General features: G+C 36.6%; 1 long non-coding RNA gene across 5 annotated transcripts in view; it reads left to right on the plus strand.

The window, feature by feature from the left end:
- The window catches only part of LOC112981459 (uncharacterized), a 105,824-nt gene extending 81,317 nt beyond the window's left edge, over nucleotides 1-24,507 (plus strand). For 2 of the 5 annotated variants that reach the window (XR_010388593.1, XR_010388596.1), the window contains exons 2-4: nucleotides 18,266-18,385; nucleotides 19,209-19,268; nucleotides 20,000-24,507. This is a non-coding gene — a long non-coding RNA (uncharacterized LOC112981459). Of the gene's footprint in view, nucleotides 1-14,676; nucleotides 15,269-18,265; nucleotides 18,386-19,208; nucleotides 19,269-19,999 lie in introns of those variants that run through there. The other 3 variants (XR_010388600.1, XR_010388592.1, XR_010388598.1) reach the window with 3 other exon arrangements.
- Nucleotides 24,508-24,853: the final 346 nt, after the last annotated feature.

Consider the following 24,853-nt stretch of genomic DNA (forward strand, 5'->3'; position numbering starts at 1 on the left):
TAAAAAGAGGGGAAAATCTCAGATTTCTGAAAAAAATGTTTTTTACAGATTTCTGAAGTGATCAATTATGATCAGACATTTGTTTCTCCAGTCTAGTTATCTCCTTGCTTCTACCTTCTTTTACTCTCCTCATGAGATGGTGGCACTCTTGTCACTTCACTGCTTTGATTTGCGAAGATGTGCAAAACAGTCTCTTATGAAAAGCTGATTCACAAAAAACTTGAATTGATAAATCACTGGTACCACTGATATTAGGGAGGAGAAGTATCCCTCAGAAAGTGATGTAGGCTAAAGAAAGTATAGATAAAAAGCACTGGACCATTTAGCAAGTCTTTACTTTTCCTTGCTTGGCCCTACTTGGAAGATAAAATGAACCAAGGGAAACTATTACTTCTTTGGTGCTTTCTTCCCTCCAAATGGACCAAAGCAATTTACATTTGGGTAGCATTTCAAGACGAAGCATAGTGTTAATGCACTATTTAAGTGAATAGGACTGGCAGAAAAATGGTAATTAGTTTTATGCAGACACACACACACACACACACACACACACACACACACACACACACACACAAGACCTATGTTTGTAGAATGTGGTTTCATTCCAATGTGGAGAGAAGTCAGATTCTTTCAGAAAGCATCATGAAAAATCAAAGAGATCTTGTGCAACAGAGAAAGACAATATCACTGTAGATAGATTTACCTTGGGCTGCTTAATTTGAACCTGGAACATAAGTCTTGGTCACCACATATTGCAGGTAAGATTTTCCACTGACAAATGGTGAGCTTAGACTATATTTTTGATATCAGGAAGATTCCTGTATCAGGAAGAATGTCCTTAAATATCAGTCCCCTAAATCTAGGGGATTCTTACTAGGATACTTATTTGATAAAAATTTCATTAAAATGTAAATATTTCTTTATTATTATTATTATCATTTTGAAGAAAGTAATGTTTTCTTGTGGAAAAAAAAAACTATAGAAATATTCCCAATCCCCTCTATAAATAAGATTGGTAAGCACTTTCATTATAAATGGCAAATTTGCCCTGTTTTGATGCTTAACAGAAAAATGAATCACACTGTAAGGGCAATAAGGATTCTGTGGCTTTTGCTAATGATGTGAAAGAAGCTGTTAAGAGAACTGTAGACTGTTCCCATGTCCCACTGTTTCAAACTATTGCAGAAGCATACAGTATAGAAGACCATGGTCTTTTAAGGTCTCTAACTTTGCCTGAACAACCTTTGGAGGAGCGATTAGTACCTGTGAACTTTCACCTTCTACTAATAACATGTTGGAGGATACCTGCGGACTTGTACCTGCACATGCATAATGTCTAACCCAAGCTGAGGATACTGACAAATCCTAGCTACCCTTACGGCACATGAAATTTGGACATTTCTAGAACAGCTTTGTCGGCTGACTTGCCTTTCCCATCTCCACCACAAAATGGTCCTGGGAGTGCAGATGGGATAAAGGTCAGCAGTGTGGCTCCGGGCTGCAAGTCCTACCTGCCCACATTAGGGGTCTGCCTGAAGCCAAGAAAAAGAGTGTATAGGCCTTAGTTTTCTTCAGTGTGAGTCTTTCAAGCAGTACAAACAAGAAGAAATTTGGATCTTGAGCCCACAGAGGTAATTTTGGGTTCAGGCTTATATTCAAAAGGCAGCATATTGTAGCTATCGTCTCCTCCAAAAGGCTCCAAGGAATTTTGCTATATCAGAAAAATCCTATGTTGTTTCCTTCATGGTTGATGTATAAACTGCTCCTAATATGTTAATTAAAAAAAATAAATGGAGTGTCCAGATTTGGCACTGGCTTCATACCATGGAAGCTGCCCTATCTTTGACCCGACTTCTGCTTTCTGGTTAATCTCTCTGTAAAGTCTTCAATAGTATTGGGACCGATAAAATTATATTGCAGATATACAAAAGGCCTCATTTTCTTTTGTCAGAAAAACTGATGCAATATTACTGGAGTAATTTCAGTTGAGTCAGAGGAATTATACTGAGGTAAGAGTAGAATAACTAGGTCAGGACTTTGTTATCATAGTAGCTTCAGATGTATTGAATGTGAAAGACAAAATTTAAACTATCCAACATATGTAAAGATTTAGTGGTCATCAGCTGCTTTTGAGGCTAACCCTTGGAAACACTGCAAGACAACTCAAATTTTACAAATGAAAGGCAATAAGTTTAAGGTTTAGTAAGGGAGTTTCAGGCTGGCATTAGGAAAAAAAGTAACAGAAAGGACAGAAGAACCCCTGCGGAAATTTAGAATCTCAGTCATCGGAAGTTTTTAAGAACAGGTTGGACTAACATCTGTCGAGGATGGTTTAGGTACTGTCAATCCTGCCTTTGAGCAGAAGTATGTAACAGATGACTTCTCAAAGTCCCTTCCAGCTCTTTTTTGTCATTCTGTGATTACATGTCCTTTCCATTATATTAACTGGAATTTATTCTAGATATCTGAGAGTCAACACAGTGCTTTCCATTAGGCATCTCAAGAGCACATGGGCTTTACAGAATCTCTCAAGAATTAGGAAGTTCTGCTCACCTTTCTCCTTAATAGTTTCTAGTCTAAACTCTGTCAATCTTAGGGGAAAACAAACAAACAAACAAAACCTTGAAACTCTCTCACTAGCGGTTTGGTTTGAAAATATTTATTTGATCTCTAGTTTAAAAAGAAATACATGAAACACAACAGTTTTTTTGTGTTACTTTTTTAATGATTCTTTATGCTTTTAGAGTTTCTATATCAAATATTCCTTGCACAATTATGGATAACCTAGATATGTCTAAAATACCTGTGAATAAAGGTCTCTGTCCTGTGGGACTATCATATTTTTCAGGCTAATTCCTTTGTGCAGTAAAAAGTAGGTGCAACTTTCTTTTAAATTCATGTCCAGACTGGATCAACTTCACAGGTCACAGCCTGCATGAGACAGACCTTTGGATAAGCATGGAGAGCTTGATTTGAATGAAAAAGCTGGATCTTCTATTAAGTGAAAGAGAAAAATACTATATTTTTTCTCGGTGATTCTGCTGAGGGCCTGCCGAGACTTCTGCAACATGACTGCAATCAGAGCAGTGCCCTAACAGTCATTGATCAATCAAATGAAGGGGCATATAATAACCATCATTTAGTATAAAATTAGTTGTCTTCTGTTTTCACCTGGAATTCTATTTTTAGTGTGCATTTTTCCCTTCTACCTTATAATCTTTTTAACGTTAGTTCATTGCTTGAAAATTGTAAGCTTTCTGTTACCGGAAACTCATGCAGACTAGGCATGTAGAGGCAGTTTTAGCAACCGTAATTGGAGGAACATATTAACCACAAACTCAGGTGAATAGTGAAGATGCAGAAAAGATAGGAAAGAGAGAGAAAAAGAAAGCATGAATAGGTAAACAGGTAAACATAGCTTCTTGTATGCCTTCTTTAATAAATTAATATATACAATATCTATACATTTTTTCTTTCCATCGCTTTCTCAGCATTTTCCTTTTCAGTGTAATTTTGATATGACAATACCTGCCTCTTCTCTGAGGTGCTATGATACTGAAATTCCTTACAGAAATAATACTACTCAGAAGGCAAGGTATTAATTATAGACTCCTTTACATATCTCCCTTTGAGGGTCACTGGATCAAACCTTTATACTATATAGTGTCTTATCAAAACTCTATCTTTAAGTATTCTTACTGCTCCTATCACAGTCATTCCAGAATGTTATTCATTCAGCAAAGAGAAACTATCCTTACAGCTAAAATTCACTAAATTAATTGACTAATTTTATGCTAATTATTCTTGTCCTTAAATTTTTAACTCTCTTTTTTCACTGTTAATCCCAGTTGATGCATTTTTTAAGAGAAAAATCTTATCAGCCTTTAACCTTTGACTTTTATATTAATCTGTTAACCAGCTGAACACTTTAAACCCTTTCTAAAGATGCTTAGGGTAAAACACCTATAAAAATTATGATAACAAATGTCCTTCTAAATGACACTGGCATTTTAAAATCAGTATTTGATCAACTGATTTCAGGAGAATTACTAGCCAAAGCCATGCAGTTTTGCTCACAGTAAGCGACAATATCTGCATACTCCATACAAAGAAACCCTTAGTAGCGTATCACCAAGTTTTCACACTTGAATAACTTGAATAGAATTAATCTCAAATCAATTTTTGCATCGGGATGTCCCCTATGACATGGTGCTGTAACGTGTAAAAAGAACATGTGAGCAGTTTAATAGAAGCTAGTATGCTAAGACAACAATTGCTAGAATACAGCTTTATCTTAAACAAAAGTCCCTAAGCAATAAAATATTTTCAGTTGCTCAATTTCAGTTTCAAGTGATAATATTTTTTGTTCTGAAAAAATTCTTTTAGGGTTTTAGACATCAGCTCCTGACATATAAATAAGTGAAATAAATTGGAAATTGCTTTCTAACTCAAAATTTTTCTTTATAATAGGAGGTATAGCTACATTACTTTCACAGACATTCACCTGAATATATTGAAAATAGCATTTATTTTCACAGAAATATAAAAAACGCTTTCCCATGGTGTAGTCCTTTAAAAAGGTTTGATTGAGGTGGGTCATTGTTTTAGCACTTCTCTTAGACCCTGATCTTGCAAATATTTACAAGAGACACCAGAATTGTCCCACTAACTGTAATAGGTCTATTGATACAAATAATTTTGAAGTGTTTAAATATTTTCAGGATTAGGTCTCAATGATATATCTATATATCTTATTTTTCTCTCTTTCAAGTCCTATCTCTCTACATAGCTAACAGCATATTCATAGTGATTATCTGCCTATGTGCTTTAAATTTGTGACCTACAGAAATTAATTTAATTTCTGCCCATCCATGGTGGTCAGCAAAACACTATTTATTTTATTATGAAGTTGGTGTTAAAGTAATCCATTTGTTTTTAGTACATTTAGTTCTTAAATAGTCTTACTGTTCAAGAAAACACTTTTATTGAAAAATGTACAAATATCTGCCTATTATTTTTGCAGTAATCAGAGTAACACATTCAGGAGCATATAACCTACAGCACATTGTGTAATTGCAAAACATCTGTTAGAACAGGTAATCTTGGGGCAAAACTAGAAAAGAAAAAAAAAGGAAAAAGAAAAAAAGTCTGGCTTTGAGGTGCAGGGCATTAATAAGCCTCTGTTTTCAGTAATGTCCAGCTGACTCCTCTCTGTAAGTAATTCTGTGAATATCACAGTTGTAATGTATATTTGGTCATAGAAGTAATGTTAAATTCAATTTATAATGACTTGTTCTCATTTCTTGAGGTTGTTCCCATTTCTCCAGAGGCAGAAAATTATGACATTATAACCGTATATAACCATATACAATCGTCTTTCTGTTTTGACTGTACCTCAGTTCTGGGAGAGAAGATATCAATACAAAAAGAAAAAGGTTTTAGGGTTTGTAGGCTGCAGTTTAATAGGACATTGATAAACACAGAAAGAGAAGTATTCATACAAATTCTATACTTCAGCTGTGAGACAGGAATTTACAGCTCAAAGAAGATAAATATTAAGGGATTTTTAGTTCATATCTGCTGATATGAACACTGCTTTTCTGTTCCTTCAAAACTGGCAACCTATGAAATCTTTTAGGTTGAGTACAGTAGAATGAATCTTTTTTTTTTTTTTTTCTTAAAGATTCTTTAATGATATCTGGCACTCCATCCCCTATCTACTTTCAGACGTTTAGCATATATATGTCAAGGTCCTCATCTGGTTTGATGCTAACTTCCTGAATTTGAATTTCTATCTGTAAGCAGGTTGAGAAATTTGTGGCTTTCTAGACATGATACAGGCTTGGAGAGTAAAGAAAATCAAGATGAAATTTTAAAATTTCTTTGGCAGTGGGTAGGTCGGTATTATAATTACAGAGATGATGCTTACACTGCATTTGAGGTGGTTTGTCCCAAAGCCTTAACAACCTTTCTTTCCTAATTTTCCTTGCAAAGAGTCTAAGTTTGGCCTGACAGCAAAACTTGTTTGCTATTTTAGTTGACTCTAGAGAGGTTTCCTTGGCATCTTATCTACCTAACCTCAGTCATGTGGCATCCTAACATGCCCTAATGGGAGGGACAGAGCTTTGAGTGTGCTCTCATTCACTTTGAGTGTGCTAAGAATGAATTTAGTTTTTTTTTCGCTTGAGAGAACAAGAGAGGTTACTCTGAGATGTCCTCATTGATGGTCCTACGTGGAAGTATCATCCATGGATGGATATCACACTTAGCCTTCAGACCAACCAAAAGACTGTCCTAAATCAGAGGGTCTGGCTTTAAACTAAGTGTCTGGATACAAGTTGGATGCCAGATAGTACATGAATAAAAATCAAGCAATGGTAATATGGGATAAACACGAGTAAATTGGCTTGTGATGCATATTGACCCTGAAAGTAACTGTAACTGTGACAGGCACGATACTGTTCATCCAGTGGTTGTATCTTGCTAACAGAGTGCCTAGATTTTATCAGTAATGAATTTTCAGAAGTATCATCTTTAACTGTGCTCTTTTACTGCTGTAACATCTACAAAGCTTGTAGGAGCAGGACAGATACTAGTCGCTATGGCAATTAACTTTTTGTGGCTTCCTGAGGCTTTAAAAATTTATATTTAAACCTTGGCTGAGCTCCATCTGTCCACAAGAAACAACTAATCTTCCAAAAAGACAAATCATATTTATATTTAAAATGCATTTTGGAAAAAAAAACAACCTTGCATAAACATAAATACTTACTCCCTAAGTAGATGCATGAAACAGAATAACTTATTACCAGTAAACATATCCAAGTGTAATACAGAGTAGATGTGGAACTGTGTAGAAGACACAGATACTCATAATGCTCATTCATTGCATTACATAGTTTTTCTGAATTACGCTAGGCACTCTGTCATCTTGCTCTCACATGCATTCCAGAATAATCTGTAAATCACTTTACACCATATGTCCTATAGGAAGTTTATTATACATAAGCTAAAACAGGCCAAAACAAAGAGGAAGCACTTTGCAGTAGATAGCAGAGAAGACTGAAAATGCCTCATTCTTCTGCAAAGTTTCTGTGTGGCCTTGATGAGTTGAGGAACCTGTCTGAATTTATTTCCACAGCTGCAAAATGGAAATAATATTTATCCATGTAAACAGAAAGTTATGAAGCTCTTTCTAATAACGTTTGCCCAGAAGCCTGAGATTCTTCTATGCAAGACATTGGCTTACTTACTGAAAAATATTTTCTATAAAATGAAGCCTGAGACATGAATGGGTACAATTTAGATGACATAGCTGCATTTAACATATGTGATGTAAATAAAATTAATGCAAAATCAATGGTGTTTGACTGATATTTATAATGCCAGGACCAAAGCTAGTCAGAAATTTTCTTTTGGAATACTTTTCAATAGGAAATGTTTACAAAATCAACATTTTATCCATGCAATTTTGAAGTATTTCCTCTTTTGTCATAAAACTAAAAATAAATTGCATAGAGTTAGTGAAATATTAGGGGACAGAAGTACTTACTCTCTGCCTTTTAGACTCTCAACAATTTCACTTGCCACCAGTAAAACTGAAAGGAATTTTGGGCAGAAAGCAAGCCAAAAAATTCTCTTTATGTTATCCCCAAACCAAATATTCCTGGGAATCCCTTTGCTCATAAAAGTTATATTTTTGACTTTTTATCCCAAAGTGGGATGACAATATGAAATGTTTCAATAATTTTAAAAGGATATTTTCATTTTCTATTGCTGTTTGTACAGGAGACTGTTAGGCAAGTAGTAGACTAAAACTCAAACAAAAGATTTCTATGAGTGCCATGTTATTGCACAATACATGCCTATGCCATCGAGGAGCCTTAATATAACACCATAAGCCAGTGGATATAGGCAAATGTTCTGAAAAGTGAGTTATCGGAAAATCTAAACACTTTCTATGTGTCTGACATCTTTGTTATATGAATTTCTGTTGCACTGGGTTACAAATCTAAAAGCATATTTTATTAATCCCAGTCACATTGCAACAAATTCTACTTTCTCTAATGTCTGTTCAGTGTCATGGGACTTTGTGAAAATAACAGAAATTGTAGCCTAGACTGTGGCAGGACATTATTCAGAGAACTTTTACTAATTCATCTTCTTCCAGTTCACATTACACTGATGTCATTTTTCTAGGAACTGTTGTTGGGGAATTGCTATTGCATATTACATAGTTATTCTTTCATCTCACAATACTTCTATTCCCAGGACTGGAGGGAAGCAGGGCAGGAGCGGGAGGGGGAGAAGATGTCATCTTCTATTAGCTTCACTTACCCATTTGTGAGATACTTCTAAAGTTCTGTACTAAGACATAAATCCATAAACAGTTATTTACACTGAAACCTTATGGTAGGAAGCTACATTTACAGGAAATGCATAAAAATAATGACTAGTGATGATATTTTATGGACAAACCAGAAGAACATTCAGTTGTAGAAGATTTTAAAATTTCTAATTTATGTCAAAAAAACTGTACTGTCAATAATACATGTTTTCCCACAGTTGAACAAGTTACCTTGCTATACTAATGAATTTCAGCTTAGATCTCCAGCATGCACACACACACATTCTGCTTTGCAACCTGCAATGCTAAACCCTTTACTCATTGTGAAATCAGGCCCCATCTGGAAAATACTCTCTTGCCTCTATAACCAGGTACTTAGGGCTTCCTTTTCTGTTGATGAGTACTCCAGAAAATTCATTCCTATGATGTTATTTGACAACAACAAAAGAGATTAATTCTTGGGCTGCTCGAATTTGGGGAGGAACAGGAGCTGAGGACAGAAAGAGAGTGGTTTTGCCATTTGGCACGTGCATGGCACCTACATTCCTACATTTACCTTTTGATGCTGCTGCTCCAAATGAACTTTCTTTTCTTCCTTGTCCTTCATCTCAGATTATTTGAGAAGAATTAACTGCAACTTAAAAACCGAACATTACAGCTGCAAGATCCAGGTGCTCAATTGTGATATACATTTTTCTAGCAGCATCTGGAAACTTGGCTGGCTGCACTGTGGAAAGCAACTGCCTCTATTATTGCTTGTATTGGCATCCAAGGAATTGCCTAAGAATCGGTCTGTTGTGGGGCTGGCTGGGATATGTTGCCCAGCTGGAGTCTGTAGTCCTCTGATAGGCCTGTCATTGTCAAGAATTTCTTCAAGTTTATATACCTAAGAATAAAATCCCGTTCAAATTTCTTGTGATTTCTTCCACATGTAATGGTACAAAGGAGCTTGTCCTAATTCATTGGGGCTGAGATATAAGGAGCTTTTTAAGGATCCACTAGTCTGGCTAACCCTTTCACAAATTATCAGTCCACATACTGCAGAATATGTCACAGAATACTGCCTTCTCTAGGTTATACCAAACTTTTGTTCCTAATAAGGCTATTGTAATATAACTGGTTTACAGTGCAATTGAAGAGATGCCTTTTAATCTTGAATTTTAAAGGAAATAACCTTAGGTTATTAAAGATTGGCCAGCTCTCTCAAGCACACTTCTTGTGGTCATACAGACTTGTGGCTGGAAATACTTTCTTTCAGTTAGACATTAAAGAATATATATAAGGAGTTCAGGAAGCCTCTGGCAGAGAGGTGAAACGAGTTGTGTAATTAAGAAGATTAATAATACTGGCTCTGTGCAAATAATAGGACTGGAAAAGGATGTTTTTTCTTAAATCAATAATGCATTTTTTAAATTTATTTTTATTGGGTTTCTTTTCCAAATTACAGACATTCAATAACAACCAAAACCAAACAAATAATACTATGTATTCCAGAGTGAGAACACAACTCAGGTCTGTTCTTCCACATACGGAGGAAAGGCTGGCAAGGCAGTTGTGCAGATGTTATTAATAAGCCTATGCATGCTATCTTTTCCTCCCTCCAATGACTGTCAATATTTCTGAGTTTCTCCAAGTGGCTTCTTCCACCTTATACAGTTGGGAACTTCCTACATGTCACCCAAACTCCACCATAGAGCAACACTTACTCTTACTGTTAGTTTTGAATCACTGGCTTGGAGAGCAGAGAGAGGGCACAGAGATCATCTGACTTCCCTGCCACAGTTTACCAGCATTCAGATCTCTTTTTGCCTGCAAGGCATCTATACTGAGCCAAATGCTGTATTACAAAATACACAAATATGCAAAAATGTGTTTGTGTGCATATCTGGAGGCTAGTAAAAGGTTTTTTTGCTTTCAGAGAAATTTGCAAATCTGTTTTTTTTCTGGGAAATGACTGATTATGGGTTAGTCTGACAGAGAGTTATAAAAATAAATCACTGCCTTAGCCTCATTCTTTCACTTCGGTTGTTTGTTGAAATACACAAAAAACTCCATGCTGGCTAGACAGAGCGCCTACGAGACTTAGTCCAATTAAGAGGCAACAACCTGTACAGGTTCCCAGATCATATCTATGAATAACCGCAATTTCTATTAGATTATTTTAGTAGTAAATAATCTAGAAACAAGTGGGGAGAGTACCTACCATAAAATTCTAAATTAAGTTCATGTTCCTGTGTCTGGGGTTCGGTGTTAGTTGACCCTGGACAATTTTTCACTCAGCTTATGCATCTACAAAATCACTCCCTCTTCTTCTGCACTTCTGTGCTTAAATCATCATAGAAAGAGGCAGACTCCTCATTTAGGACTCTGAATATATTTTCAGGGTATATAGATTCCTCTACTAACTACATCCACCTCCTAGACTCCTGCCTGAATGTAGGGAGCATATGTTCCTAGCTCGACAATGTGCCATCTTTTTACATAGTTCAGTACCTAAGATATCTGCTGAGATGTGGTGGCCTGAATGAGGCCAAAACTACCATTACTTGTATTTCTTCTTAACTCTGAAGAAATAAATTCCATTTGGTACATCAAAGACATTCTAAGGACACTGTGCCATGACGTTCTCTGATGAACCTATTAAAAATTAAACAAATGTTTTCATGAAAGGTTATCCTGTAGAGACTAAAAAGACTTTGTATTGCTTTATTGCTCCTTATTATTTCTGTAACTCTTTTTGAATCTGCTCAGAACTTCTCAGCTGAGGTAAAGAGGAAAGACGCCTACTCACCATTATTCAAGGTCTGTTTGATTAGGCAACCATGTGATTGCCAGCAACTCATCAAGTTGTCATCGTGTTGACTTAAAACTACGCTGGAAAAAGTCAATAAACTCAGGAAACAAGGGAGCAAAGAGCAAAGCTTTTCTTTAATCTATTCATGCACTTGGAATACTAACCTAGTTCTCCACCAATTATACAATAAATGGTTTAATTATGCACTCTCATTTGTGTAGAAACAGCTCAGACGTATCCAGGTCCACAGAGGTGCAGAGCAGTGTGTAGACAGCTGTACTGCTTCCAGAGCTTTCACAGGCAGCATGAATCTTTAGCAGGAAAGTGCATGTGGGTAAAATCTGGCATCATGCAGAGCCAGTCCCTTGAATACCAAAGCCCTAGACCTAGAGCCACTGAGGCAGGGTGATCCAAAATGGACTTAGTCCAAAAGAGCTTAGCTCGTTTGTCTAGCCAGGAGAACTCCAGGGCCAAACACTCTTTTACACTTGGACATTAGGGCAGAAGTAGTGCTGTGACAGTTCCCATAGGATGTTCTGGTGTAGTCCTCAACATCAGCTGAAACTCAGTGCTGGCAAGGCCATGCCCTTGGTTTAATGAGTCACTTCATCCAAATGTGGGGGAAGTAGAACAGAAACCCAAGTGATTCTGTGGAAGACAAACTGAATCTGGTATGGCTATAGCTGAGATAAAATTAGGAAGCCTGCCTAACCAAAACTGGCTCTTTGCAGCTATGCAGTGGACAGAAGTTCTCCATATAGCACTTTCCAGTGTGTCCTGTATAACCCATAGGATATGTCTATACCAGTAAATTAAATAAGCCTGGAACCATGCCAGCTGGCACAAAATGGTCTGCATCCATGCTTTTAAATTCTTCTGCCAAAAAGGGGTGGCCACATAAAATTTTCTATTAGCAATTGTCTCTGGCCCACAGTTATTGGCCACCTATTCTAGGAATTGTCTGGCAGACTACAATTTGATATTGACAACGATAAGCCAGGAGCCATCTGAGCGGCTGAGCTTACATGATGGAATTTCAGTGTGTGGCAATATTACCCATTACTGTTTCATTTACCACTACAGATGCTGCATTAACTTCTGGATTTATCCATCAGTGCAGTTCCATATTATTCAGGTTAATGGAAAGTTGATCGCAGCTCACATCAGGCCAGTAACTATTGCTTCTGTATGGTATTATCTCATTGTGTTATTTTGTATTTGAATATCTTTTAGTCAATCTTTACCTTGGGTCAAATATACATTGCAAAATCTTGACAGTATAGCCACACTAGTGAGCTGGGTTAAAAACGAACAAACAAACAAAAGTGAAGGATTGTCTCTATAGCCTCCTGGTGCTATGCTAGAAAGTACCCTTGTTACTGAAGCTGCAGAGACATCACCGGTAAATATATTAAAATACTTTTATTACAGTACACTTCCAATGTGGTTTACAGAGATATTTGAGAATAGATTTCAGCAACATTGTGTAACATGAAATATTGCAGCTGTCTTTTTCCTTCTTCCACTGCAAAGTGGATGAAATAATGTAAAAATGCCTTATCTGGTGTTCAACACCTAGTCTTTCACTATTTAGATATACAAGTATTTTTTCTGTTATGATAATTCATATGATAGTAGTGGGGAAGGAATGCAAATTCTATGTAGTGCTGATGCTCCACTATCTCACTTCTCATAATTAAAGAGAAAAATGGAGTGCTTTTCTTATCTGATTTAACAGGACTTATCCAAATTCTCTGCTCAGCATTCAGTCCATCAGGGATGCATAGCTGCTGCAGTGTTTGAGAAGGATTTTGTACAAACCTTTGTGTCTCCTGTTTTGATCCATATCATATTTTAATAAAGAATAATTTTTGAGCATATACCAATAAGAGCTTCAAAAGCACCCTATCCTTCAAAACATGTTTAAAATACTTATTGGACTAAAACTGAGAGAGTAAATGTTGTGACTAAGCCATTGAAGGTCTACTGCCCAAGATAGACTTTTCTCTTAATTCTTCAAAAGTTTATAGGCTTAAAGAACACAAAATTATGTTAGGTTTAACAAACTATTTGTGCAAATTCTCTGAAATCATGTACTGAATTACAACAGTTTCAGACCAGTAAAAGAAATCGCAAGCCATTTATTTTTCATAGGGGTTTATTTTCTGGCCTTTGCTTTGCTTTCCATGTTCATAGTAGGTTTGAAACCTTGCAGATGCAGATGCTTAAAAACTATCTGCAAGAAAATGGAACAATGCATATTTGTTGACTTCCAATGGACAAGCTGTATGTTTGAATCCTCTTTGATCCTTAGCCAGTAAAGTTGTCTAGATAGAGTTTGATATATATGCCTTGAGAAATCCAAACATAAAAAGTCTACCCCACAGACAAGTTATTCAGATCGGTACCAAACATTCTCTGGACACCAAATAGGGACAAATGAATTATAGCATTGTGTCAGTCTAGTGTTTTTATCTCTGACAATTACGATATGGATCATTGTGTAGCAAAACCACTCCAGATCTCAGTGGGCTAGTTCTTCTGAGTGGGTAGAAATTAACACAAAAAATGTGCATTTACTATATGCATAGGTGCTGATATGAGTTTTCTGTTTATAGAATACATAGATATACAAAAAACAGTTGAAAATCAAAGCAAAAATTGCACAAAAACACCTGCAAAAAAGCACAAATACATCTCAATCTAGTGCAGAATGCATAGGGAACCTGTTAATTCCTTTACCAGGTGAGTTTGCAGTGCAGTGCTTGAAGTTTTCTCTAGGCTTAAAATAATTGTTTTCCTGTAGGTGGAATTGTGAATTTGGAAATTTCCCCAAATCGCTGGAAGCTGACCTAGGGCAACTAGAAGCCAGTGGTCCAAACTTCAGGAAAGACTTGTGGCTTGTGGCAGATAGAAGTCAGGGGACCTCTGAGTCTTTTGATCAAGAGATCACTTTCTAAATCTAAAAGGCATGCTACAGATTCTGGCAGAAATTATGTTTTTTTTTCAAGAATTTGCTTAGTGCTGTTCTATGACCTTAAGTGTGCAAGAGATCAGACCACAAGATTCCTTAAAGGCCTTCCTTTTCCTTCAATAAGCATTTAAAATTATTTGCACACATAAGAGTTCAGGTTTTGGGACCTAGTCCTGAGCCTTGAATAACAGGATCCTGTCTTTGAAAGTTTTGGTAGGGTTTGGACAAAATGTCATATAACAAAATTGCTGTAACTCATATGCATATGTTCTTTTTCCTCTGAAGTCACTCAATTTTCATCAGGAGCATGAGGCTGAAAAGGTAGTATTTTCTTAGAAATGTTTCTAATCATACTCAAAACTTTTTAAATTGACTCTCTAAAAGTAATGAAATAAATTGTATTACTTTTCAGAAATACAAATATTGCTAACTGCTGGAAATCCATCTCTCAACTTCCTTACGCCAGTCATCTCAAAGATTTTATACCCCTTTATTAATTTTGTTGAACATGAAAGATTGGTATATATCTCAATAATTGTATAGCAAATAATCATTGTATATCTTATACAAAACATTCCATATTAATGGAGCAATGAATTACTTCTAATATGTTGTTCAAAGATGGCCACTACAACATACTTTCACGGACACATAAAACCTTTGCAAATAAACATCTTGTAATACATTTAGGTCACTTATAAGTATTAAAGGAATAAATTATCCAAGCTATCTATTTTCCTTAAAATTACATAATGATCACAATTTTTTAAGAATACCTTTTCACCAGAATATTTTTATGTTTTTTTTCATGTCTTTGGAATTAAGTATTTCTCATATGACAGAAAGAACAAGGCAGAAAAAGGTTTTGATTTTTGTTTTGCTGTAGCCTAGATAATTCTATATATCATTTTTCTCTTTGAGATTAAACCAAAACAAATGTCTCACTGTGGCGGCCAGTTGAGTGAACTTTTGCCTTAAACATTTCTTGGTACATAAGGTACAAGCAAACCATAACCCCGAACAAGACATCTGTTCCTGGCGGAAACAGGACTGAGCTGCTGTGACCCCTGAAATGGTCTCCCTGCGACCCCAGGACACACCAAGCCTGCGCTGAACCAGACCACGATCGGGCAGAGACTTTGGGACCTGGACTGTAAATTATTGCCGCTTAGCACAACTTCTATAAAACTTGCTTAGCATGAGTAGCTAAATTTGCTGAAGCCTTAGGCCGCGCTCCCTAGTTCAGTGAGAAAGGGCCCCAGAGCTGGTGCAGGCTGGAAAGACAAGGGAGTTACCAGCAGTTTGCATTCCTGTGCTTCACGCTCCGGGAGGGAGGATGTCAAGGCTTTGAAGTGAGGCCTGCTTGGGTGCCGGGACCCTGGGGAGCAGGGCCTCCTCTCGCTGTTGGAACAGTGCTGATTGGGGGGGGGTCTGGACTATCTCGGGGTCCAGATTATATTCCCTTTGTCTGGACCTTGGGAGATAACACCTACTATCACTGCTGGGGCAGTACTAATTTGTCAGGGCCTTGAGAGACAAGGGCAGGACACGAAGAATGAAGACACATCTGTCAGCAGAAACTGCAACAGTAAAAAGCCTACCTAGGGACCCAATAAGGAGCAGGAGACCCCAGACCTAAATATTACTATTGGTCCAAACTACCGCGTGAAGGGTGGAGAGCTTAGATTGGAAAGTATAATTGCCCAGGGATTTCTTTGTTCGGGGTCCCTCATCGGAGGCGCCCAACTTGAGCTGTAATTCGAACGGAGTTAGCAGAACATCATTGGCCTCGGAGTGGTGGTAGCTAGCTTCTTCTCTCCTTTTCCAACTTTCTATGTCTTTTCCCCTTACCCTTGTTCCCCTCTTCCCTTTGCCTCCCCTTCACCTTCCCCCACCTTTTCTCTCCACTTCATGGAAAATAAAGTCAAAAGGTTGTACGATATTTGACCAATTTTAGCGTCTTAATCTCGTCCTTGGGATTGTAACGAAACCCCCCCGATATTGGATTGGGACACTCACATTCCTTAATATGGAAGGTAGCTCTGATTCTTACATAAACTCCTGTATTCCTACAGATTCATTTATAGCATGTATTTTTACTTTATTAATTTTGTCAGCTGAGAGAACTCCTTAATTTGAGGAATAAAGAAAGTGATTATACTAATCATGACAAAGATTCTTTCTGTTTATATTCCTCATTTCAACCTATTGCTGGTATCCAGAAGGACTATTTTATACTCACTGTGAATGTGTGCAAATAAAGATCACATATTAAACTAGTAGCATACAGGGATTTGTATGAGTATGTGAAATATCTATGTATGTCTGTGGCAGGCATCTTGCTCTTCGTAAGTGACAGCTCATGTGTGTTCTACTGAGCTGATTTTAATGAAATAATCTTTCTTCGTTAGCTTTTAATGCAGAGAATGATGAGAAAATTCAGTGTTGGCATACATTCTTTGCAACAAGTTGGGGAGACAGTTGAGGGACAGCTGTAAAATAAATCACCTACAGCAGATGATGCTCATATGAGAGAAACAACATATGGACTAGAGAATGCACTGGATGAAAACCTTAAAGTCTTTCCAAGTATGAAATTCCCATGGATTCAAACCTTAGTTCCATGCTTGTAGGAGCTGGCAGGATTGGTTCTGTCTCCTAAAACACAGTAGATCCAAATGAAGAATTTACCTGACATTTATATAGGTAAACAGGAGGGTGTTTTTTACTACTGGTGAGTAAAAAGTAGAACTGACTTCAAAATTTACTTTGACGACAAAAAAAAAATTGTTCTGTTCTGATGCAGGAAGCTCTCTCACTCTGATGGAAGATTCACTTTTGGAAGTCATAATTTAACTATCATTTAAGCTGGAAAAGATGAAGTTAGATGGGATTCGAAGGAAGAATTTATCATTACAAAAAGTCCACAGGAAACACTGATCTGTTTCTCCCCTTTCTTAAGCTCTCCCACAGTATGAAGAGGAAACTTGCTGGAACTAATACCTGAAAAGGCAGAGCAGTTAAAGAAAATGCTATTTAGTGGAGGGAATGGTCATCCCTTGACAGTCTTGCTGTACGAGTTCATGTTTTTGTGGGACTGTACAGATAGCACTAGGAAAATTAAATAACATTATCAAGAATAAAAATTAAGATATAAGTAAGTCATGAACATTTATGTTTCAGATTAGCAGAAATGATAAAGCTCCCTTTAAACCACAGATCTGCATCTTTTCCTTTCTAATTGTGTGGTTGCACTCTGGAGCTTTTCACTTTTCTCTAAGTTATTAGATATTGACAGAAGCAGTGTGGCAAAATTTGCAAAAATAGAATATGAGCTAGTATGATATACTCTTACATAGTGAAATAATTATAAGGCCTGCACTTGATCTGTAGCAACACTCATAAAATATACATGGTTATTTCACCTTATCTTTAGCGCTAAAAAGCATCTTGGCAATTGTATATCCAATACATAAAAATAAAAACTCTTTTAAAGAACTATTCAGGATTGTAGTAAGCAGATCTTTTACCACTGCTTTGAAATAACTGTGGGAGAGAAAGCAGAGCTTCTGTAAAATAAAATGAATATCTTAAGCCTAGAATAGATAATAAACTTGCTATGGACAATGAATTAGGGATAAAGGATCATCATCATCTCTTACCTGTGGAACAAGTGCAAGTAAATTACTGGGCTCCTGAAAGCTTTGATTAATAGGTACAGGTTTTGCCAGGATTTTGCCTGTTATTGTTTGTCAGGATCATTTCCTTGCGGTGCTGCCTTTCCATGCAACAAAGCGAGAGAAAAGAAAGGAACTGTGTCATCAGGGATGGATGGACTTGGGCAAAGGCATCTGAAAGACTTTGTGTACATTGTTTCTGGAGGTAGTCCAGTGAATTTATGAGGGTAAAAAGCTCAGGGTCAGCTTCTGTTTTTATCTTCGCAACCTGGCCACGTATAGTGTTTCTGGTCTTTGTTCCTGCTGCTCTAGCTTCCCTTTCAGTTGGTTAACTTGAGGCAAGGACAGGTCTTAAAAGTTAGGTGATATTATTTCTCAACCCTTTTCTTTCCCATTCTCCTAAGGCAATCTTTCTGTAAGAATAAATGTTCTTTACCCCTTCTCCATCTATTTTATGTTTCTGTATAATGAAGAAGTTTGAATTACTGCCTCACCTTATGGCCCACCTGATACAGTGCATGACGGGAGTCCTAGGCAAAATGGGAGAGATAAAGAAGCATCCTCAAAACTGAAATCCTGAAGTAAATTGACAGGTGAGTAATTCCAGAGTGGCACAGCTTAAATTTATCTGAAATGATAATTTTCCTTTGATTTCTGAGCAGAAAACTATTCCTAAATCCATCTTTTCCTGAAGAAAATGCCAGTAACCTTAAAAAAAAAAAAAAATCATTTTGTCTGTCAACGCTGTGATTTAGGGTGATAATTGTCTTCCTTCCCAACAAAGTAAGCAGATAAACTGCATAATTTTTTTTTCCTGCAAAGCCAGAATAAATCTACACACATGAGCATGCACACACACATGCACACATGCGTGTATATATGATATACACACATATATAATATACGTCTATATACACACATATATATGAACATATGTATATTAAGATGTATACTTGTGTGTGTGTGTGTGTGTGTGTGTATGTACACACAAACATACATGTATGCATATGTTCTTAAAACAAAGATGCTGGCTACCTAATAATCTCCTAGGCTTCATCTCAGCAGCCCTGTTGCTCACATTTGAAAATCATTCTCAAGGTTGCAGAGTTGGAGTACTCCAAATCTGTGGCATCTTTTGAAAAACTGACAACATTGTGTTGGTAAGAAGAAAATCTCTTTCCTTTCACTCCTGCCCTACTTGTAGAAGTCAGCTCATAACCATATTAAAAGAAGGAAGACAAGCATGACTACCTTTTCTGGTAACATTATTCCTATGATCATTTCCCAGCTCCATAATCTCCATTTTCCTCCATGGTCTCACCAGCGGCAATAGAAATCATTTGATCTATGTAACACCAACCAAGAATAAAAATAATCAAATAGCAGAGTTTAACCTTTAATCTCTTTTTTTTTGAGTTCCTGCTTGAAAGTACCCAGTGTCCCGCCCCCAGAAAAGGATCTCCACTCAATCTGTGGGTAAGGACCTTAAATGAAAATGCTTACATTATGGTAGCTTATTTTGGTTCTCTTTTTAGAAAAGTGTTACGACCTACTTTTATTCCCAAGGGAAAAAGTCTATTGCAAGTTTTATACATTTATTTTTATTCCTAAGCATTACTGCACAGGTCTCAAAATAATTAGGTTAAGTGGTGGCAATAAGCCTAACAGAAATAAACAACTCATCTCCTGATTTTCCATAAGATATTTCAATTGGATTTTGCAGCTTAGATTGTTATATTCATGCCAGCCAGACTCATACACTGTTAATTTTATGCAATACATGCGTTACAGATCTTTGCTGCTGTTCAAAAAGATGTCAGATCATTAGTGCCATTTTTCCTAAAACAGCTGAGGAGAAAATCTGTCTAACCTCAGCAGCCTCTGAAAATTAAATAGAACAAAAGATGTTGGAATGACTACAAAATTGGAATTAGCCTGGCCGGAAGGCCAATCTTTATTAATAAGATAGGTTAATACTAACAGCTAGTGTAAATCATGTAGTGCCACTGGCATGTAAAAGGTTTGAGAGTCTGGACCATAATCAGAATAAAGGATATGTTCCTCAGAAGGTAATCCTTCATGTTCCCACCATTTGCTAGTAATGATCTACTCTAAAATGTCTTTTAAATAAATATATATTGATATAGATATATATTTATGTTTTATATATATGTATTTAATAAATACTTTACTTTTAAATGTCATAGCATTTATGGAACATAAACCACAATAAGGAAGGCTGAAGTTATGCAGTCTACTTTACTTCTATGCCAGTTACAATGCATTTGTTCCAGTAAACACAAACCAGAAGAACATTCGGTAAATGTCTATGAACATTGGACAATCATTAATAGGAAATGGGGAGGGAAATAAATTATTTAAATAAATAGCTATATTATCTATATTGCTAAATAGCTAATTAAATTTGTAGGTTATGCTTCCCTGAAATTAGCTTTCATAATTTGATTGAAACTGTCCTTATAAAATAGATATTCAGAAAATATATAGGTAAACCTATACAAGCTACATCTACACACACACAGATTAAGGTAGCATAATATACTATTGGTCCTGTGCTAGTTAACCTTAATCAATGAGTGTATCAATGTCAAATAAACTGCTTCAGTCCATGCTACCAAACTCTGTTCAAACATTAAAGAAATTCTAGGAATGGCATCTTCCCTGAGGAACCAATCTTGAAATTCCCTCCGAAGGTGGACAGAGAAAGGGATGGACACACACAGGTACAACTTTGGACTGGAAAGCTTGACCCTGAGATCAGGGAATTTCTGTCGTACAGAAAGAAAGGCTAGATAGAAGGGTTTTTCTTTACCCTGCGTGTCACAGAACTATGCTTTGGAGGGGTTTTATATCCTTGGGAGATCAAGCTGGTTCATAATATGAGCTCTGTGCCAAATTCATTAGCATCAAGGTGAATTGCTTGCTATTAGTGGCAATGGGCTTTGGATCGAGATGTGACAGAGTCTGCTGCAAGTACCCTACGACACTGCCATTTGGCTTTTCACTCAGAAAACTGTATGAGACCACATTTCTTCCAAACTGTCCCCAGTATAATTGCATACAACCTACTGCATACAACCTATTTACACAGCATTGGTACGTTCTTCCTATGTGCTTTTATGGATGATCCGTGAACATGAAAAATAGTAATATTTAGCAAGGAAATAGGATGCTGCATAGATTTTGATCAACATGGTGCATAATGAGCCTCTTTGTCAGCAAGTGCATATAATCATTACTCTTTGCCATGAATTTCTCACTGTTCAGCAGAATCTTCGGTGACTAAAGAGAGGCTAAAATGGGGAAGGGAAGAAAGGACACTGGGGGGAAATAAGTAAGCAGAAATAGAAAACTGAAATTAAAAGTGGTATATTAAGCATCTAAACCTGTCTGAAATTTATGTCTTGTGCTTACAGCTCTGGTAAAACAAGTATGTAATATTACTGCATATGCACTGCCCTTGATGCTGTTCATCAGCTGGAAATGCTCACACAGGTAAAGTCTGGCATGAGATTAAACCTCTTCAAGACTGGTTTAAATGCAGCTGGTATTCCATCTGCACGCACACTCTTTCTGTTGACACTGATGAACTGATTGTTGGACTGATGTTTGTGTGAGAAAAGGGAGGGAGAAGACCAGAAGACCTAGACAGGTGAAATATTTAACAGTACTAGAGTGGAAGGTAAGACTTGATTTCTTGTCTCCTTTTCATTCAGTTCTGCAAAGACATCATATAAGTACTTTAGATAGAAATTAATAGATAAGATAACAACAAAATACCAGCACAATATTATTATAAGTCTTGGAAATTTCCCATGCTTCTTGCATGTTAATTCTAAAAGTAAATAAATATTGAGTTTTCGGAAGATCTTTCTTTCCTTTAAAGAAAACATTATGCTATTCTTTTAAAAAAATACATATATAAGCCTATTTGCAAATCAGAACAGATAACATAATTAGTATGACATGAAATAAAAATGTCTGAATAATTTTTTTTCTAGGTATTCCTCAGAGGTCTGATCTGTCTGACTTCTTTCAGATCTTTGCTTCCTACAGCAGGCTTTTATACTTTTTCTCCTAATCTCTTTATGCCTGTTAGTCCTACTGATCATGAAGTGATTAATTCAACTTGTGAAAACATATCAGAGCAGTAGGACTTTAACAGTTGGAGCTTATATCCTCTGCTCTTGAGACCCACAGGTTTGTGATCTAAAAGTCTGAATTAGAGAAAAAGTCTCTTTCCCCGCTTTCTTTACAATCCGTTCCCTACTCACACATAAATTGAAATGCTTTATATTCCTTTTCTTCTGATAAAACTAGCAAAAAATCCCTACAAAAAATATCTCCAGTTGCATGGAATTCACTCTGTATTTCTAGAAGTTTTTGAATTTTTGGAAGTGCCTTCTTATTGGAATTAATCAATAAAACAACATCTTCCTGTAAGCCCTAATTTATCTGGAACACTTTAGGCACACTTGAAACCTTGAATAAATAATACATACAAATAATTATAGCACTAAGAAGAAATAATGTTTAATCACAGGACAAATTAAAATTTAAGTATTTTTCTCAGTTTTATTTTTAATTACTGTCACTTGAAGTGACAAACCTAATTAAAAATCTAAATAGCTTTTGAAGGGCTTAGAGTGTTCAACAGCCTATTTTATGGACAATTTTCCTATTATACTTCAGAAGAATTTCTGGATTCCGAGTATTTTGGAAAACATGGCCTCTTCTTTCTTGAGTCTTGGGGAGAGTCATTCAGAAACATCTATAATCTAGTTCCCTGGGCTGCCTCAACCTCTTTCCATTCAGTAGAGTAGGAAATATTTGAATGTGCATCCATGTTTCAAAACCTATGTGCTCGCCAGTAGAACTGCTAGTCCCGCAGGGGAATGAGGGCTAAACTGCACCCACCAGATTTATTAGTTTGGGTTTATTAGAGCCTGGGAGATTTGCAAGAAATTCCCAAATGCTTTGCATGATTTGCTCTCTTTGTGGAGCTCTGTACTTGGCTATGAACAATTTATTTTTGCAGTGGTGTTTGTGGCCAGTGGTCACAGCAGAAACAAATTAAATGTATTTCTGTGACTTTTTTATAGCTTGAAGGGCACACAGGATTCAAAACACACTAAATATATATGTTATCAACTAATTTATTTAGAGACCAGCCACATAGGCTATGCATAAAACTAATCTTAAAATTTTAGTAAAAAATCTACTAAATGTTGCAAACAGAGAACTCTGTAACGCATTTGCTACGTGTAAGCAAAAAGGCAGAAAGGAAAGACAAGGAGCTTTCCACCTGCAGCATTATTATGGGCTCAGTTCACTCACTAGAGTGCTAGAAAGTACTTCGGAAAACCCAGCTGATGAGCTCATCAAGAGAAAACCTACCAAGTGCTGGAGGTGCAACAGAAATGAGGGAAATACAGGCTTTCAAGAAACCACTCTCACTCCTGGAACAAAAGTGACAACTCTGCAAATGGTGTAAGATAACTCTGCTTTCATGAGCATGGCTGGAACATTTTGTACGTCAGGTGTAGTCTTGGACAGGCACATTTGTTCTTCTGAGTCCTGCTGCCTCAGAGGGGGCAGTGAGACATCAGACGTGATCTAACCAACTTCTAACAGTCAGAAGAAACCATAACAGCAATTAATTCATAATAGCAGATTACTAATAAATAGTAGGTCTCAAAGCTTAATTTCTACTTTGTTCTTCATGCTCTAAAATGACAGGCCACAAACAAGCTGTCATAGACGGCATAGACAGCTGGAATCAGACTGCCCTGGGGAGGATTTCTGTCTCCTAGATGAAAATACAAAAGCATTTTCCAGCGTTTCATTTTTACCCAGGAAACATAGGAGGACAAAAGTGGCAAATGGATCACTCCGAATCTATGTAAACTTTGTTTTATTTGAGGAATGAACAAAACTACACGCCTGTCCTTATTTCAACTGAACCAGCTCACTAGCTTCTAAACAATGCAAACAGGCCCATTTTCGGTAACTCCACACCATGTGTTTTGTGTGCGTCTACTGTTCTTCTTATTATTTATATTGTCATAGCAACTTCAAGTCCCACTTTTGAAAGAGTACCTTAGGTGATATGCGAACATGGGTGTGAAAAAGATGACCCTCATCAGAACAGTCCTGCTCCAGCTAGTTATTGCAATTGTAGCTCATTTCTAATTGCTATCAGCTACTCTCTAGTACAGCAGTAACAGCCATCCACAGTGTGGGCTGCAGCAGATTTAACTTGTCAGTGTTTCATTTAATAAGGATTGTTACAGAGAGCTTCTAAATAAATACTGTTTGTAATCAGCTTGCATGGAAACTGTTTTCTCAGATTTAAATCCCTGTTAATTCCTGTTCATCATTTGGCCAGTGGTTGTTACAAATATCATCAATCACTAGATGAAAGTTCCTGGAACAAAACCTCATTGCTTGTATATGGTTTCCTAACACACTTTACATGTTAGAAGTACACAGGCTTTTCATGCTCTTTGTTCTCTCTGCTGTATTACAGTTCTTTCCAAATTAGATTATTTTTATTAATTATATTGCAGAAAAGTTACTCCTCTACTTAACCGGATTCAAAGATTGCTGGTTATCATGTGTGGGGGTGTTGTTAAAGTGAATGTTCTTGGCTGTTTGTACATGTGTTTATAAAATAAAGTAAATCTTTGCAGAACTTATCTGATCCAATTCAATAATTATAAACTTTGACCTAACAAAGACATGTCTTTTGCATATAAACTGCATATATACCAAAACAGATTTGTAACCTAAAATGAAATGGTAACTACATAAAATAACACTGTACAAGCTAGGCCTTAAGTTTGGAGAGGTGGGACAAGAAAGACCGAGGAAAGACAAGCAAAGGAAAACAAGAGAGAACTGGAGTGAAGATTTTCGTAATAAATCCCTGTAGTTAGTCTTTCAGCTGCTTAAACAAGAGATCAGATTTTCCAGAAGGGTAAATATACAGTGACATCCATTGCAGTTATTCCACCTATTTATTTTGGTGCTGGCATGAA

This window comes from Dromaius novaehollandiae, chromosome 1 (genome assembly GCF_036370855.1).
Source record: "Dromaius novaehollandiae isolate bDroNov1 chromosome 1, bDroNov1.hap1, whole genome shotgun sequence".
In the NCBI taxonomy this organism is placed as follows: domain Eukaryota; kingdom Metazoa; phylum Chordata; class Aves; order Casuariiformes; family Dromaiidae; genus Dromaius; species Dromaius novaehollandiae.